The 15,709-nt window shown below is 35.8% G+C and overlaps 1 protein-coding gene across 1 annotated transcript in view; it reads left to right on the top strand.

Moving 5' to 3' along the window:
• Window positions 1-15,709, top strand: part of INPP4B (inositol polyphosphate-4-phosphatase type II B) — a 599,434-nt gene that overhangs the window by 221,808 nt on the left and 361,917 nt on the right. Inside the window, exon 2 of the mRNA XM_058550121.1 lies at window positions 14,315-14,388. The gene's annotated coding sequence lies outside the window, so the exon portion shown is untranslated. The remainder of the gene's footprint in view (window positions 1-14,314; window positions 14,389-15,709) is intronic.

The following is a 15,709-nucleotide window of genomic DNA, read 5'->3' as shown; positions in this document are numbered from 1 at the left end:
AGAGAGATCATTCAGTATTTGTCTTTCTCTATCTGACTTAATTCACTTAGCATAATGCCCTCAAGGTCCATCCGTGTTGTCACAAATGGTTAGATTTCATTCTTTTTTTATGGCTGAATAATATTCCGTTATATATATACCACAATTTCTTTATCCGTTCATGCATTGATAGACACTTAGGTGAATTCCATTTCTTGGCTATTGTAAATAATGCTGCGGTGAATATTGTTGTTTGTGCCATCAAGTCACTTCCAACTCCTAGTGACCCTGTATACAGCAGATATGAACCCCACCTGGTCTTTTTGTGCCATCCTCTCACCTTCTGGTGCTATTTAAGACAATGCTCCACTGCTATTCACAGAGGTTTCAAGGCCAATTTTTTCAGAAGTGGGTGGCCAGGTCCTTCTTCCTAGTCTGTCTCTGTCTGGAAGCTCCACTGAAACCTGTCCACCATGGGTAACCTTGCTGGTATTTGAAATACTGGTGGCACAACTTCCAACATCACAGCAACATGCAGCCACCACAGTATGACAACTGACAGACAGGTGGTGTGGTTCCCTGGCTGGGACATGATCCCAAGATGCAGTGATGAGAGCACTGAATCTTAACCACTAGACTACAAGAGCTGGCTGCAATGAACATAGGGGTGCATATATCTTTTTGAATTAGCGTTTTAGTTTTCTTTGAATAAATACCCAGAAGTGGAATTGCTGGATCATATGGTAGTTCTATTTTTCATTTTTTGAGGAATCTCTGTACTCTTTTCCATGGTAGTGGCACCGATTTACGTGCCCACCAACAGTCTACAAGAGTTCTGTTTTCTCCACATCCTGACCAACACTTTTTATTTCTTGTCTTTTTGATAATAGCCATTCTATCAGGTGTGAGGTGCTGTCTCATTCTGGTTTTGATTTGCATTTCCTTGATGATTAATGATATTGAGCATCTTTTCATATATCTATTGGCCATATGTATGTCTTCTTTGAAAAAATGTTTTTTTCAGATCTTTTGCCTATTTTTAAATTGGATTGTTTGTGCTTTTTTCTGCTATTGAGTTGTATGAGTTCTTTGTAATTTGGGATATTAGCGCCTTATCAGCTATATGATTTGCAAATATTGTCTACCACTCAGTAGGTTGCTTTTTCATTTGTTGATGGTTTCCTTTGCTATTTAGAAGCTTTTTAGTATGACGTAGTCCCACTTAGTTATTTTTGCTTTTGCTTTCGGTGTCTGCTTAAAAAAATCATCACCAAGATCTGTGTCAAGGAGCTTACCGCCTACATTTTCTTCAAGGAGTTTTATCGTTTCAGGTCTTATGTTCAAGTCTTTAAACAGTTTTGACTTAATTTTTGTGTATGATGTAAGATAGTGGTTGAGTTTCATTCTTTTGCATGTGGCTGTCCAGTTTTCTCAAAACCATTTATTGAAGAGACTGTCCTTTCCCCCATTGTATATTCTTGGCTGTTCTGTCCTAAATTAATTGACTATATATGTGTAGGTTTATTTATGGACTCTTTATTCTGTTCTATTGATCTATGTGTCTGTTTTTATGCAAATACCATACTGTTTTAATTACTACAGCTTTGTAATATAGTTTGAAATTAGGGAGCATGATGCCTCCAGCTTTGTTCTTCTTTCTCAAGATTGCTTTGGCTATTCGGGTTTTTTTGTGGTTCCATACAAATTTTAGGATTATTTGTTCCATTTCTCTGAAAAATGCCATTGGAATCTTGATAGAGATTGCACTAATCTGTAGACTGCTTTGTGTAGTATGGACATTTTAACAATATTGATTCTTTCAATCCATGAGCATGGAATATCTTTCCATTTATTTGTATCCTCTTCAATTTGTTTCATTAACGTGTTAAGGTTTTCAATATACAGATCTTTCACTTCCTTGGTGAAATTTATTCCTAAGTATTTTATTCTTTTTGATGCAGTTGTAAGTGGGATTGTTTTCTTAATTTCTCTTTCTGATAGTTTGTTATAGTGTAAAGAAACACAACAGAGTTTTGTGTATTGATTTTGTTTCCTATAACATTACTGAATTTGTTTATTAGTTCTAATCGTTTTTTGATGGACTTTTTTTGGTTTTCTCTGTATAATATCATGTCATCTGCAAAGAGTGACAGTTTTACATCTTCCTTTCCAATTTGGATGTCTTTTATTTCTTTTTCTTGCCTAATTGCTCTAGTTAGGACTTTTGAAACTATGTTCAATAAAAGTCATGAGAGCGGGCATGCTTGCCTTGTTCCTGATCTTAGAGGAAAGATTTTCAGCTTTTTACCATTGAGTATGGTGTTAGCTGTGGGCTTGTCATATATGGCCTTTATTATGTTGAGGTACCTTCCCTCTATATCCATTTTGTTGAGAGTTCTTATCATGAATGATGTTGACTTTTGTTAAGTGTTTTTTCTAATCTATTAAGATGACCATATGACTTTTATTCTTCATTTTGTTAATGTGGTGTTAGCACATTGACTGATTTGTGGGTGTTGAACCATCCTTGCATACCTGGAATAAATCCCACTTGATCATGGTGTATGATCCTTTTAACATATTGTTGAATTCAGTTTGCTAATATTTTGTTGAGGATTTTTGCCTCTATGTTCATCAGGGATATTGGCCTGTAACTTTCTTTTCTTGTGGCATCCTTGTCTGGTTTTGGTATTAGGGTAATGCCGGCCTCATAAAAAGAGTTTGGAAGAGTTCTTTCCTCTTCTATTTTTTTGGAAGAGTTTGAGAAGGATTGGTATTAATTCTTCTTTGAATGTTTGGTAGAATGAATTATTTTTTTTAATGTTATAAACTTCTAACAAGGGAGAAATTATATCTAAACATAAAGCCCAAAGAAATTAACCTTCCAATTTCTCTTCCCTTGATTTCTCATTCTATTCAGTCTCAGCTAGCAGGGTCCACACAGAAGCTTGAGTAGAATTGGGTTCCTCAGTGGTCATGTGGGCTGTCTCTCCATTAATAGTCTAGTGAGAACCATGTGTTCTGCCTGACAATTTTTTTCTAGTCTCTTTTTTCACATTTTTCAAGCCTTAAGTAACTTTCATCTCTTTAGGGGCAGTAGAAATATTTTCTTTTGCTTCATGTTTTCTAAACGAGAATGATCTGCCTCTATTGTTCATTTCCTTGCTGTTCTCTCACATTTTTGAGGAAGGCTCAGATGACAATTAAACACTTTAATCTGCTTTTTGATTTGACCCCTTTTGTTCTCTACTTTATGTAGCACAGGTACAGTTGGCTACATCTGAGTATCTTCTTTCTTTTTGATTTTGGTCCAGACATTTGTTTTTCTAACATGCTACTCTGAATTTTTGTAACAGGGGCTCTTATAGTGAGACATATAAAGTCATCTCTTTCTGGATATACAAAAAGCATCTAATAGTCATACAGATTTTACTTACTCAAACCTCCCTAAATGGGATAACATTATCTCAAAGGTATTTTGTCGTTAAGACAACATCTACTCTAGGCCCAGATGATCTCTATCGTTATCCTCCTTGGATTTTCTTTAGTATATCTCCTCTAATTCGTCTCTTCTTTTGGAGTCATAGTTCATAAATGTCTTGAACATATCTCTTTAGGGCAGTGGTGTGCTGGTAAACTGGCTCTTTAGAAAACAAGACAAAACAAAACAAAACAAAAAGTCCTGATTTTTAGTGTTTGCCCATTCTCCAGGTATAAATACTCCCAACTGTGGCTGATTTCAAGCTACTAAAGGGATGTTGCTAAATGCAGATTTGGGAGAAATCTGAGGGGCTGGATCAGCTGCTATAGCACAGCACTGCTTTAGGGAACCACAGTACTGGCCTTCCTGTCTACAATTACAGAACCATGTGGAAACTAACCCAGTAACATTCTGAGTTTTTGACACTGATCTTTTTGTCTTTGCTTCTCAAATATAACCCTAGTTTCTGAAATCTCTTTCTAAAGCCATCTGGATTTTCAAAGAATGGTTTCCCTGTCACTTACAATATAAACCCTACAAGAGCATATGTCTCAATAGCCTCCTAGATCCCATCTCCCTTAGTAGAGGTCATTCTTGTCTGTTCTTAGTTCTTGACCTTCTTCTTTTGGCCTTGATGTTTTGGGCTCCTATCAGCCTTTCTAATGGGGAAACAACTAAAGCAGAGATGATAATGAGATAGTGTTTTTAGGCACAGGACTTGAATATTATAAATCCTTAAAAATGCTAACTTCTATGGTTAGGTCTTTGTGTAATTATTTTATTCTGCACTTCGAATCTACCATTTTATGAGACAATATGTGGTATCTCCTAAAAGCTTTCCTTTCAAAGGAAATAGTCTGTCAGATTTAGTCTGTCTTTAGGCCCTAAGTTCTAAGTGTTCTCTTGGGTGGACCATTATCATAGGTTCACTGAGTCTCTAGCTGGCTCCATTCCTTTGATATATTGGGGGACAAAAGTGTCTTTATTAGCTTTGACATTCCTTGAAAGGTAATCTTGCAAGTTGTTTTGGGAGAAAACATTTTATTCCTAAATAACACTTGATCTGTAGGCTATTTTGAGGGCTTCTCTGTCATCCTCACTCTGCCTGTCTTTCCATGTTTTGAAAGATGATTTTTAACAGGACAGTTTATGACATTTGACTGGTAGTATTTACCACTTGTGCACAAAACTACTTGAAAGAGCAAAATTTCAAAGCTATATTATTTCAAAATTGATAAAGCTGGTTGAACTTTAAACAAATAAAAATATGTACTTTTTCTCTTACAATAATATTATTGTTTCCCTTTATTAGCCATGCCTATAGTTTTGATTCACAGCATACATTTTCCTAGGCTTATAGGAAGGAATTTGGTAAGCAATCACTAGGATTCTTAGGCTATTGACTTTCTCTTTTTTAATTTAAAATGAATTCTCAACTAATACCCACATATTGCTGCCATATGTCTTTTTCTCTAATATTTAACTATTTCTTTTATTTCCTCACTCTCACGAGGGTACTAAAGGTAATGTTGTAATGATTATTACTTTGTGGCTTACTCACAGTCATCTCTTTTACTACCTAATATGCACTAGACAATGCAAAATGGAATAGATATTCCCTTCTTGAGAAGTTTTAACTACTTGTACTAAGAAATAGATCCCAATTCTCACTAAACTTTCTGGTGTTAAATCATGTGCCTATCAGTTTATGTTTACATAATTAAAACCACTGGCCTCATTGTGTTTTTGTCTGAAATATGATTTAACAGTTTTACGTCAGATTCAGCACAGTCATCTATTTTTCTGAAAGCTGATGAAAGCAAATCATCTGGGAGCTTTTTAGAAATGCAGAGTACCCCAGTAATACTGACTGAGACTCTTGAGTCCCCAAGTAATTCTGGTATGCAACATGTTTAAAAACCACTAGTTTAACATATAAATCTGTTTACTTTTTCAATCATTCACTCAATAACATTTTAGCCTCTTACTATATAAAAGGATATATGATAGTGTAAAGTGTCAAAAAAAGTAGTTTAATATAATAATATACAAATAAATAACCACATAACAAGCCACCATAACATAAATAAGATGGGAATTCCAAAGGTGGAGAATATTCTTCCTAGCATACATGAGGAGGCTTTGTTGGGTTTGTCAAGTTCCAGCGTTTAGCAACGTGATGAAAGGTGCCGCCAGACAAAGGACATTTGCAGAGGCCACAAAACAAGAGTCATTTTGGAAATGACTGAGACAAAAATCTGTGTAGAGAACTAGTACAGAAGACTGGAAAGGGATAGATCATAAAATGTTCTGAATGTCAGCCTGAGGAGTATTTTTATCTTTTTTTATATGACTATGAAAAGAACACCCCTAGAAATTCCCTCTTCTAATATAACTTTTGCCCAAAGATATTTCTGATACTTCTCATTCAGAACCACATTTCTCCTGGACCCCTGTTGTCTATCCTCCCTAATGTGTTTGCAACTTATAATCACCACATTCTTCTGATTATACTCTTGGCTGCAACAATTTCTGATGCCAGTTTTACCAAAGCCCTCTTTTCTGAATCATTCCTTTTACCTACTTCATTATTTAGGCATCTAGCACCGGAATAGATAAATGTATGCAACCTGCCTTGGACTGATGGAGCCTCACAAAATCTTTAGCTTATAGCTAAAGTGATGGCTATGACCTATTGTCCGTCAGAGATCCTGGTTCCCTTCCAAGGTGTAAAGTTATGGCTGCTCAGGCCCCACTGCGCCCAGGCATATCATGTGATACTCCAGACCTGGCCCATAAAGGTCTCTTATGTGATCCTCATTCTCACTCTTCCTTAGCCTCCCTGCTGGATTTCCATATTCAGGGTGACTAAGCCACTTGCTTGCAAGATGGTGGGGTTTCTCTCAGCCTGAGTTCCTGAAGGACTTAATAAAGTGGAACTCCTTCCTGCTCCCCCTCAACCAAAAATTGGATCAATGAGTTAATAACTTAAACAAGAAACTGAGATGTCATGATTAGCTATTTCAAAAGCTAGTGTTACCATAACTTATACAAGAATCCAGTATTTTTCGGACAAATGAATCTGGGGAAAGGATTTTCAGTTAATAAAGGCACAGGTTTTGTCCTCATTTATGTCTACGTAGTCTTTCTATATATATTTTTTTGATGGTGGTAGCTCTTATCTGTGAGCATGGGGCATATAGATCTGTGAGTTTCCAAGAGCAGAAAAAATGCATACCTGATGACCATCAGAAGGATAACTTAATGATGGTGTACTTTTGATTTCAATCCCACTTAATACTTCTGTTCATTGGTTAAAAGGAAACCTTAAATATGAATGAAATGATTGCTGAACAGTTTTATTTTAAGTTTACTTCTTCATTAGCTAATGACTTAGGGATCTAATTCTTTATTAGACATGAAGTCATCAAATGTTAAGAGTCTAAATTATCACTCAAGGGATGGAAGAATCTGGATTTTATAGGTTATGTGGATTTAGTAGCAGAATCAGGATTTAGAATCTGTATTGTCAGACGCCTAGTTTTGTATAGTATTCACTATTCCATTTTGGCTAGTTGCTTCAAAAAAAATAGAAAAGTTTTCCTTACCAAAACACTAACATCTCAATTTTGTATTGAGTTCCTAATTTCTTTTTAAACTATGGCCCAGTGTGACTTTGTTTTCTTTTGATGGGAGTCAAAGAAATGATGAAGTGTGATCTGAAGAGAAAGAAGAGACAGTACCTCTGATTTAGCAATTCACGTCTCCGCTTCGGAGCAACAGGTTACCCAGGGAAATGACAGATGGATACAGAATCAAAGTAACAACTGTGTGGAGTAGATATAAAAGTCTTTTGAGTTGGATTGCTGTGCAATGATTCCAAGGCATTGATATTGGGTATCTAAAATGGGAGGATAGAGGCTACTCAGATATTGGAGATGCATTCAGGGAAAAAAAGTTTCAGGAATATATATTTTTACTCAGTATTAAAGAACTTTCTAGCAGTCAAAGCTATCAAGAGATAGAATCTGGTTTTCTCCCTGAGATAGTGAACTACTGAGCTCAGTCAATATCACTGGTGGTGGCAACTTGGTCATTGTATGGGGTAGAGGTGATTCAAATGACAGAGGAGTGATTGGACTTAATGACATTTTTTCCACAATGATCTTTGCAGTCTCATTCCAGTTTGAGTCTCTGAGATATGCATGTAAAGTTTGTTATTTAATGCTATTAACTACTGATGATACATTAATTGGCCAGATTTTTTTCTCCTTTTTCTTAACCCATCATCTTCCTTTTAGTAAGTAATATATGCTTTTTCAAATAATTTGAGAATTCCTAAAAAGTTGAAAAAAAGTAAAAATTTCACTGAGGTGTCTCCATCTGTATAATCAGGTTTTGTAGCTGCAAACACAAAATGGACTCTAGCTAGTTTAAAGAGAAAAGGAATTCATCTGAAAATGTTAGCTAGGGCTGACTTTTCTATCAGGTACAGTAGGCAGTGTCAATGACCTACAGTGCTTTTAGGGGGCCATGAAAATGTTTTAATTTCTCTTAAAATCTGAAGAAAAAAAGAATTTTTAGGTTGAAAAAGATTTTATTATACAGTATCCATTTTTTTTGCCAACGCAGTCATTAACTATGATTATGTACACATATATGTATACATGGCTGTGTGTGTGTGTGTGTGTGTGTGTGTGTGTGTGTTTGTGTTATGGAAGAAGGGGCTGAGGAAGGCAATAGTGGGTAGGATCCATTAAAGCCTTAATGAACAGAGGATCAGGCTTGGAGGCTGCCCGCTCAGGAGCTCCAAGCCCAGGCAAATACACACGAGCACCACTCCAGGACACCCCCGGTTACTATCGCTGGCACAGGCTCTCCTGCCTACACTGCTGACTGGGCCTGATGGTAGAACCTCTGCCCTCACTGCTTCTGAGAGCTGGCAGAGATGTCACCTCTCAGAACGGATTGCCAGATGGATTCTGTGAAGCACGTGCTTCTGAATTAAAAAGCTTGCACAATGGTATCTTATCAGAAAAGCCTAAATCACACACTTCTACCCTAGCACTCTTACCACATATCCCTTTAGGGATAATTTAGACTTCTAACATGTAAGGAAGCCTGAGAAGTAGACTTCTGGTGCCCATCCTGGTGATGTGTAAACTTGTAAGGTGGAACATTTCCCGAGCATAGGAGAGATGTTCCAAAGGTTCTGAACAGCCAAAAATCTACTGCACAAAACTACTGCCAACACACTGATGTATTAGCATGTAGAATTTCTGGTATGCATAGGTCTTGTTTTTGTTTAATAATTCAAATAAAAGCTATAGCTACAATTACTGAATACTTATTGGATGATAGGTACTGTTAACACTATTTGAATTATCTAATTTGATTTTTAATTAAAAATAACAGCACTTTGAGATAGGTGAGATTGTTACTACTTTTCCATTTTATAAAAACTGAGGGTTAAAGAGGCTAAGTAACTTGTTCATGGTATAGTTAAGGAGTAGTGAGGATAGAATTGTATGCTGAGTCTTATCTGCCACACAACGCCTGTTATATACGAGATATACAACTTTAAGTTGTTTTTTACATTTAATATTTTGGTATCAGCTTTTTTAAACCTGAATTTTAAACCCTTCTTTTTAATGGTGACACAATATTCCATCAAATTAATATAACACAGTATTTTCAAAGATTGCTCTATTGTTGAGTCTTTCGGCTGTTTCTACATTTTTCCTATTTTAACTCATATTGTAGTAATTCTTTGTGTATACAACTTTTATCTATATTTAGGGTTACTTCCCTAGAATAGAAACTCAGGATTAGAATTGCTGGATCAAAGGGTATGAAACATATTTTTTGAGAAGCCAGCATCACACTTTTGCAAGACATTTGGTCCTGTGCAAAATGTCCATGAGCATATTTGGTCCATGCCAAATGGTTTTGGACAGGACCAAATATCAAGGACCTTTTGGCATGGACCAAATGTCTAATGGAATTTTTGGACAGACCAAATGTCAAGGACCTTTGGGTGTAGACCAAATATCTTACGGACCAAATGTCTTATAGACCAAATGTCTTATGACCCAAATGTCTTATGGACATTTTGGACAGGAACAAATGTCTGCTAATCTTTTGTTTACTTTAATGATGAAGAAACAAGCTCATTATTTCATCTATCCAACATTCAACACATTTATTTCATGCCTCCTGTGTGTTGGGTGCGGTACCTGTAATACCATGATGAATACTTGACAGTCACTTACCTAAAGGGTATTATGATTTAGTGGGAGTTAACATAGAGTTTGCCAGAAATGAGCATCTTGTGCAAATTATGTATGGTGAGAATACTTCCTAGATCTTCTGGGACTGGGTAGGAATACTTTTAGAGATCTTAGGGGTTGTAGGAAAGTGGCATTCAAAGCAATTTCAAAATGGCATCAAGCATGAAAATTTCTTCTTCTTTGCCAATTTGTGAGACGAAATATTGTCAGTCATTGTTTTAAGGGCTATTTTCTTGAATACTAATGAGGTTGAACATTTTTTCCATATATTTATTAATGAGTTGTTTCTTCATTATGAAGTATCCTTTGATATTTTGGTATTGAATATTTATACAAAATAGATTTTGGTGTTTTGCATTTGTTGCAAATAATTTCGTATTTGCTTTACTTTTTAAATTTTGTTTTAACTTAGGGAATTTTTTTTTACACAGTCCAATCTACCAGGCATTTCCTTTCTAATTTCTTTTTGTGTTTATAAGTTTCAGAAGTAGACAATCTCTCTCAAAAGGTGTATAAATAACCAATTTCATTTTTCTTTATTTTTTATGTTGCATTTTATTTGTATTTAGTTCCATAATACATCTGGAATTTATATCTATGTCTAATGGAACATATTTGATTTTATTCTAAAAAGCTAGGCAATTATCTCGACATTTATTAAACAATTCCTTTCTTTCTCATTAATTCGTGGTGCTCATTTTATCATACTCTGAATTTGAATTCCCTTTCTTTATGTATCCATGGAATCCTATGCCCGTTTGTATCAATATCTATTGTAATGAAAATAGCTATTATTTTCTTTCCCATCAAACTTTCTGCGAGCAGAAATTGTACTGTCCCTTTAATAACTAGCATTGTGTTTGGTGTATGATAGGCATTAAATATTTGTTGAGTGAATGCATAAAATGGGATGTTTCTGGGATATCTATATTTTCCCACTAATCTTTATATCAGTTTCTAAGGCAGTTCTGCACTGTGTTTAATGCTGTGTCACAACAATATATTTTATCACTAGATAGAGCAAAACTTCTTTCTAGTATTCACATTTCAGATTTTCTTTATGATCCACAACTCTTTCTTCAAATGAATTTTAGAAAATTTTAACAGGATCTAAAATTACTCTCATTAGGATTTTGATTGGAATTCTGCTAAAAATATAAATTAATTTGGAAAGAAGGGATATTTATGTTGTAAATACTTTCCCACTCATGCATATGTTAAAGTTCCTTATTTCTCTTTATAGCTTTTCATAATTTTCTTTACAGAGTTATTCATAAGTAGTTTATTGATTTTGTTGTTACTGCTGTAGTGATTCAGGTTATTAATGCTACTGGGAGTTATATTCATTTATTTTGAAAATTTTACTTTCTGTTTATTGCTATTATATAGAAAAATTATTGTTACAAATTTACCTTGCATCCTGAGACTTTTTTTGAATTAGTAATTCTAATAGAAGTTTTTTTGTAGTTTTTTAGTTGATGTGAAGATCATTTTGAGAATAATCTCATTGTCAGCTAAATTCCACTTTGCCTTTGCAATAAGGGATGGGAATTGGGGAACAAAAGTAATATTGTAGGAACCAGCTTTTGGAGATAGAATTAAATTTTTACATCTATTTTAGAGACAGTTAATTATAATAGGTTCTGGTAACTACATGTATATCTGTGAAGTAGGCTTTTAATTGTTGGATCTTTTAGGGGGCAAAGGCAAGTGTGAGTTTTTCAGAATCCATGAGGACCTCTGTACCGCACAATTTCCTTACATACATGGCATGTTCTCTCCCTGATCTTTTCTGAACTCCACCTCACTCAGCTCCTGCCTTTAGCATAGTATCCCAAAACCTCTCACTGATGAGGGCTCTTGGCTTGGAATCACCCAGGGTGTCTGGGGTCAACAGCAAAGCATTTCAAGCCCAGCTTTCTTTCATGGGGCAACATGGAAAAGGCAAATAGCCAGATTTGACTTCAGCTATATCCCCATCACACAAGGACTCTGGGATAGAATGAGAGACAGAATGTGAGTGATGAAAGCCCCATTCAGGACCATAGAGGGCATAGCTATAGGGACCACAGAAGGCACCAACTTCTGTAGCATAAGGTGGAGCCCAAGAGAGGATACTCTCATTTTTGTTTTACTATTCCATATTTTAATCCTAAGTAATAATGTTTAATTCAGTATAACATCCAGAAGTTGTTTAAAACAGAATTTCGTATTTCTGCTTAAAGAAAACTTTTATATCCTAATTAAGAAAAATATTCTATTTCATCATTTATTGTAAAGGTAATGATAAGTGTTAAATAAGGCTTTTCGTTCACATTAATTCTGTGGGATGTTTATTTAAGGTGACCTACACTTCAGTGGATTTGGGTTCTTGGTACATGATGTGAGCTGACAAATGATAACATCATAATGGGATCAAAATAAGTCTGAAATACTGAGGCTAACATAACACAGTTGATCCTTCTGCATCATAAACTTTTGTTCTTTGGAGTTGCACAGTTATCCAGTTTGCATTCGATGTATTTCATCACTGCTGTGTGAGGTGTTGCCCTTCCTCTGTGGACTTGTGTTTTTGAAGGTTATTTCAAGGGCTTGCTTGGACGCTATGAACCATATGAGACTACATTGACTTCTGTACGTCCACATTGCAAGGTAGACTCATTACCTTCCTGGATGTAATGACAGCTCAAAATAGTGAGAGATATGCCATCTATTTTGGTGATAAGGACAAGACACTGTCATCCACTGTATGTACAATAGAGTGCAATGCTTAGCTTTGGGTGGATTGAAAAAAGATAGGAGAATGAATTACAGTTTTGTTCAAGTGTTAGAATAAAGCTACTATCTCAGACACCTAATGACAATTACTAATTAGAACAGTGTTTTTTGAAAAGTCTACCTGAATAAGAGCTTGATATAGCAAACTTACGACTTTTCTACGTAATTGGTATATTATTTTTCTTTTTCATGTTTAGAAATCAATAGATGGTTTGTATTTTCTTTAGTAGCCACTGAGTGATTAGTTTCATGTTTTCTCTTGTGAACTAGTTTTTTCTAACATTTATCATAAAAGCAACTCTGGATCTATCAGATTAAAAATATTAGAAATCTTAAGAAAAATTGTGATAATTTATTTGTTTCCCCCAAATTAAATAAGACGTGGTGTGATTTAAAGCTGACTCTTTATAGTTTTCATCCTCCTACATTATAAACCATATAGAATGGGAAGATATATATGAGAATATGAGTGAGAAAAATCTAGGTTTACATCTGTATTATTGACCAGACTGGAAGAAAGGTTGTTTTAAATAAAATACGTGGCTAAAGAACAACTTTGACTCAGTAAGAGTTATGCTTCTCTTTTTAACAAATAAAATGAAATCTTGGTAATTGATAGTAAATTTACAATTTGAAAACTATCATTCCTGACAATAAAATGGGAAAAAGAACAAGGTAGCATTTTTGATACAGGTATTGAATGACATATAATAACAAGTATTTTGACAAACAACATGACATAGTGGTACAATGCCAAAACTCGGGAACTGGGTCATTGGGTTCAAATTAAAATACTGACACAAACTAGCCATGGGACTCTGAGTTACCTCCCCTTTCTTTGCCAGTTTCTCTGTCTATACAATGTGGATAATAATAGTACCTAGCTCATAGGGTGGTTGTGTGGGGGTCCCCAAGGCCACCCTCAGGCCTGATGATTTGCTAGAGATTCAGAAAAGCTGTTATACTCAGAGCCACGGTTTATTACAGTGAAAGGATATGGATTAAAATCAGCAAAGGGTAAGGCACATGAGGCAAGGTACAGCCACCTACTTCCAGTTGTCCGTTCCCAGTGAAGTCACATGAGGATATGCTTAATTCTACTAGCAACAATGTGTGAAAACATGTGTGACGTGTGGTCAGCCAGGGAAGCTCAGCCGAGCTTTGGTCTCTAGAGTTTTATTGGGGGTCAGTCATGTGGTTTTATTAGGGGTCGGTCACATAAGCCTGCAGCATCAGCTGATTGACCTCAGCTATTCAGACTTCAGCCTCCCCTTCCCCCACGCAAAAACAGGTGTTCAACATAAACATATCTGGTCAAACTGGAACAGCACAGGCCAAGGCCTCAGGCAGACAAAAATTCTTATCAGCAGACTATTCCAAGAGCTCAAAGTTTATCTTCCAGGAGCTGACCAAAGGCCAGTCTTGAAGACAGGCCTTTCTTTGGAATGTGCAGGTTCCAGTAACTCAGGCCTGCTGAGTTAACTCTTGCCTGCCCAGTGGTTATGAGGAATAAGTGAGTTAATCCATGTAACTTAGAATAGTGCCTGGCTCATGTGAGCAAATAAATAAGGGTCAGCTATAGTTCTGTCTAGTGCAAATCTGTAAGCTGAATGAAGCAGATTAATTTGGAATACAAACAAGAAATAGCTATGTACCATGGATCCTGTGATGACAATAAGTCCTCAAGTTTGGAGTGATGGGCATTATGAGTGTCTTAAATATTTTAGCTAGAGAAGTTCTCAGTGAAACACCAAATCCTAACACTTTGTCCTTTTGTTCTTTACAGAGCTCTGAAATCAGCAAAGCAATAATCAAAAAGCAGAGCTGTTTGAGGAATACAACAATAAAGCAGATACAAGAGTGAGTCTCAGTAATCAACACGTAATATTCCTTTAGAGTGATTATTAATTCAAACTTATAGCCCCTATTATTAAAAAAAAATATTTTACAAAAGTGCCAGTTTGGTGTCTTAGAATATGTGTGACTGTGTGTTATAGATGGCTGACCATATGCTAAAGAAGAATTGATTTCTGTGTCTAATTAAATCAATTTTGAGGATTTCTGTTAGGCCAAGCCTAGACAGAAATGTGAGAGGATTAACTAATTATTTTTATTATTTATTATTAAATCAACATATATTCACCAAAGACCTATTATATGGCAAACACTCATCTATGAGGTATTTGGTGATTTTAGAAAATTGAACAAAACAGGCATGGTCCATTCCCCCTCCTCACGATGCTCACAGTCTAGTGGAAGCAACATGAAATAAGCAAATATCAATATATGAATAAAAACTATGATAAATGCTATGAAGAGAAAGAGCAGAGTTCTGTGGGAGAAAATATTGGGGGACAAGAGAGAAATCTACTGTGGATTGGATAAATAAAGGGTATTTCTCTGGAAGATGATACTTAAACTAAGAGCTGAAGTATGAACACATGAGTCCCCGGCAGATGGAACAGCAGTGAATCAATAAAGTGACTGAAAGAAGGATAAAGTGGCTGTAGCTAAGTCATCACAAAGATAGAGAGAGACATAAGGTGAAGTTGGGTTGAAAATGAATATGGGAGCTGGCCCAGTCCCGTAGGGCCTTACTGGCCATGGTAAGGTGCCTTTGGACCAGCTCTGCTTGGCCACTTTATGCCCTTGACATTTCTATGCAATGTCATTTGGTCTTCTTGCCTGGTCCTCTGAGTATAGATGCTTTCAACTCTACCACCCAACCTCACCCTCTTATACCTCCTGCCAAAGCACAGTGTAAACATCATATGACTGTGCAAAGAGGTTCTCAATGTGTTCATTCCTCTAAACACTAGTTCCAGGATATTTTCTGCATGAAATGGTTTGGGTCAAGAAAGTTTGAAAATTTCTGATTACTCTAACACTCTAAGGAGCTTTAAGTGCACATTACCATATTATAGGTTCTGAGAAGTTCTACAGTAAACAAACAAATATATGTCTAGATGCATATATGTATATGTGCATATGTGTATATATATGTATGTGTGTGTGTACCTTTCCACAACTTGATATTTCCCAAACTATTTTCAGGTTTACATCAGGAAGTGTTTCCAAAGTTTCTCTCTTAGAAATATACATTTTAAGAGGTTCTTTATGCTCCTGTGGCCGGCCTGCTTTTAGGTAACTTAACCTATTTTATGGCTGTGCACATTAAATT

The sequence above is a fragment of the Diceros bicornis genome, chromosome 11 (assembly GCF_020826845.1).
Source record: "Diceros bicornis minor isolate mBicDic1 chromosome 11, mDicBic1.mat.cur, whole genome shotgun sequence".
Classification (NCBI taxonomy): domain Eukaryota; kingdom Metazoa; phylum Chordata; class Mammalia; order Perissodactyla; family Rhinocerotidae; genus Diceros; species Diceros bicornis.
Note: the sequence above shows the minus strand (reverse complement) of the source record. Positions and strands in the feature narration are given on the sequence as shown.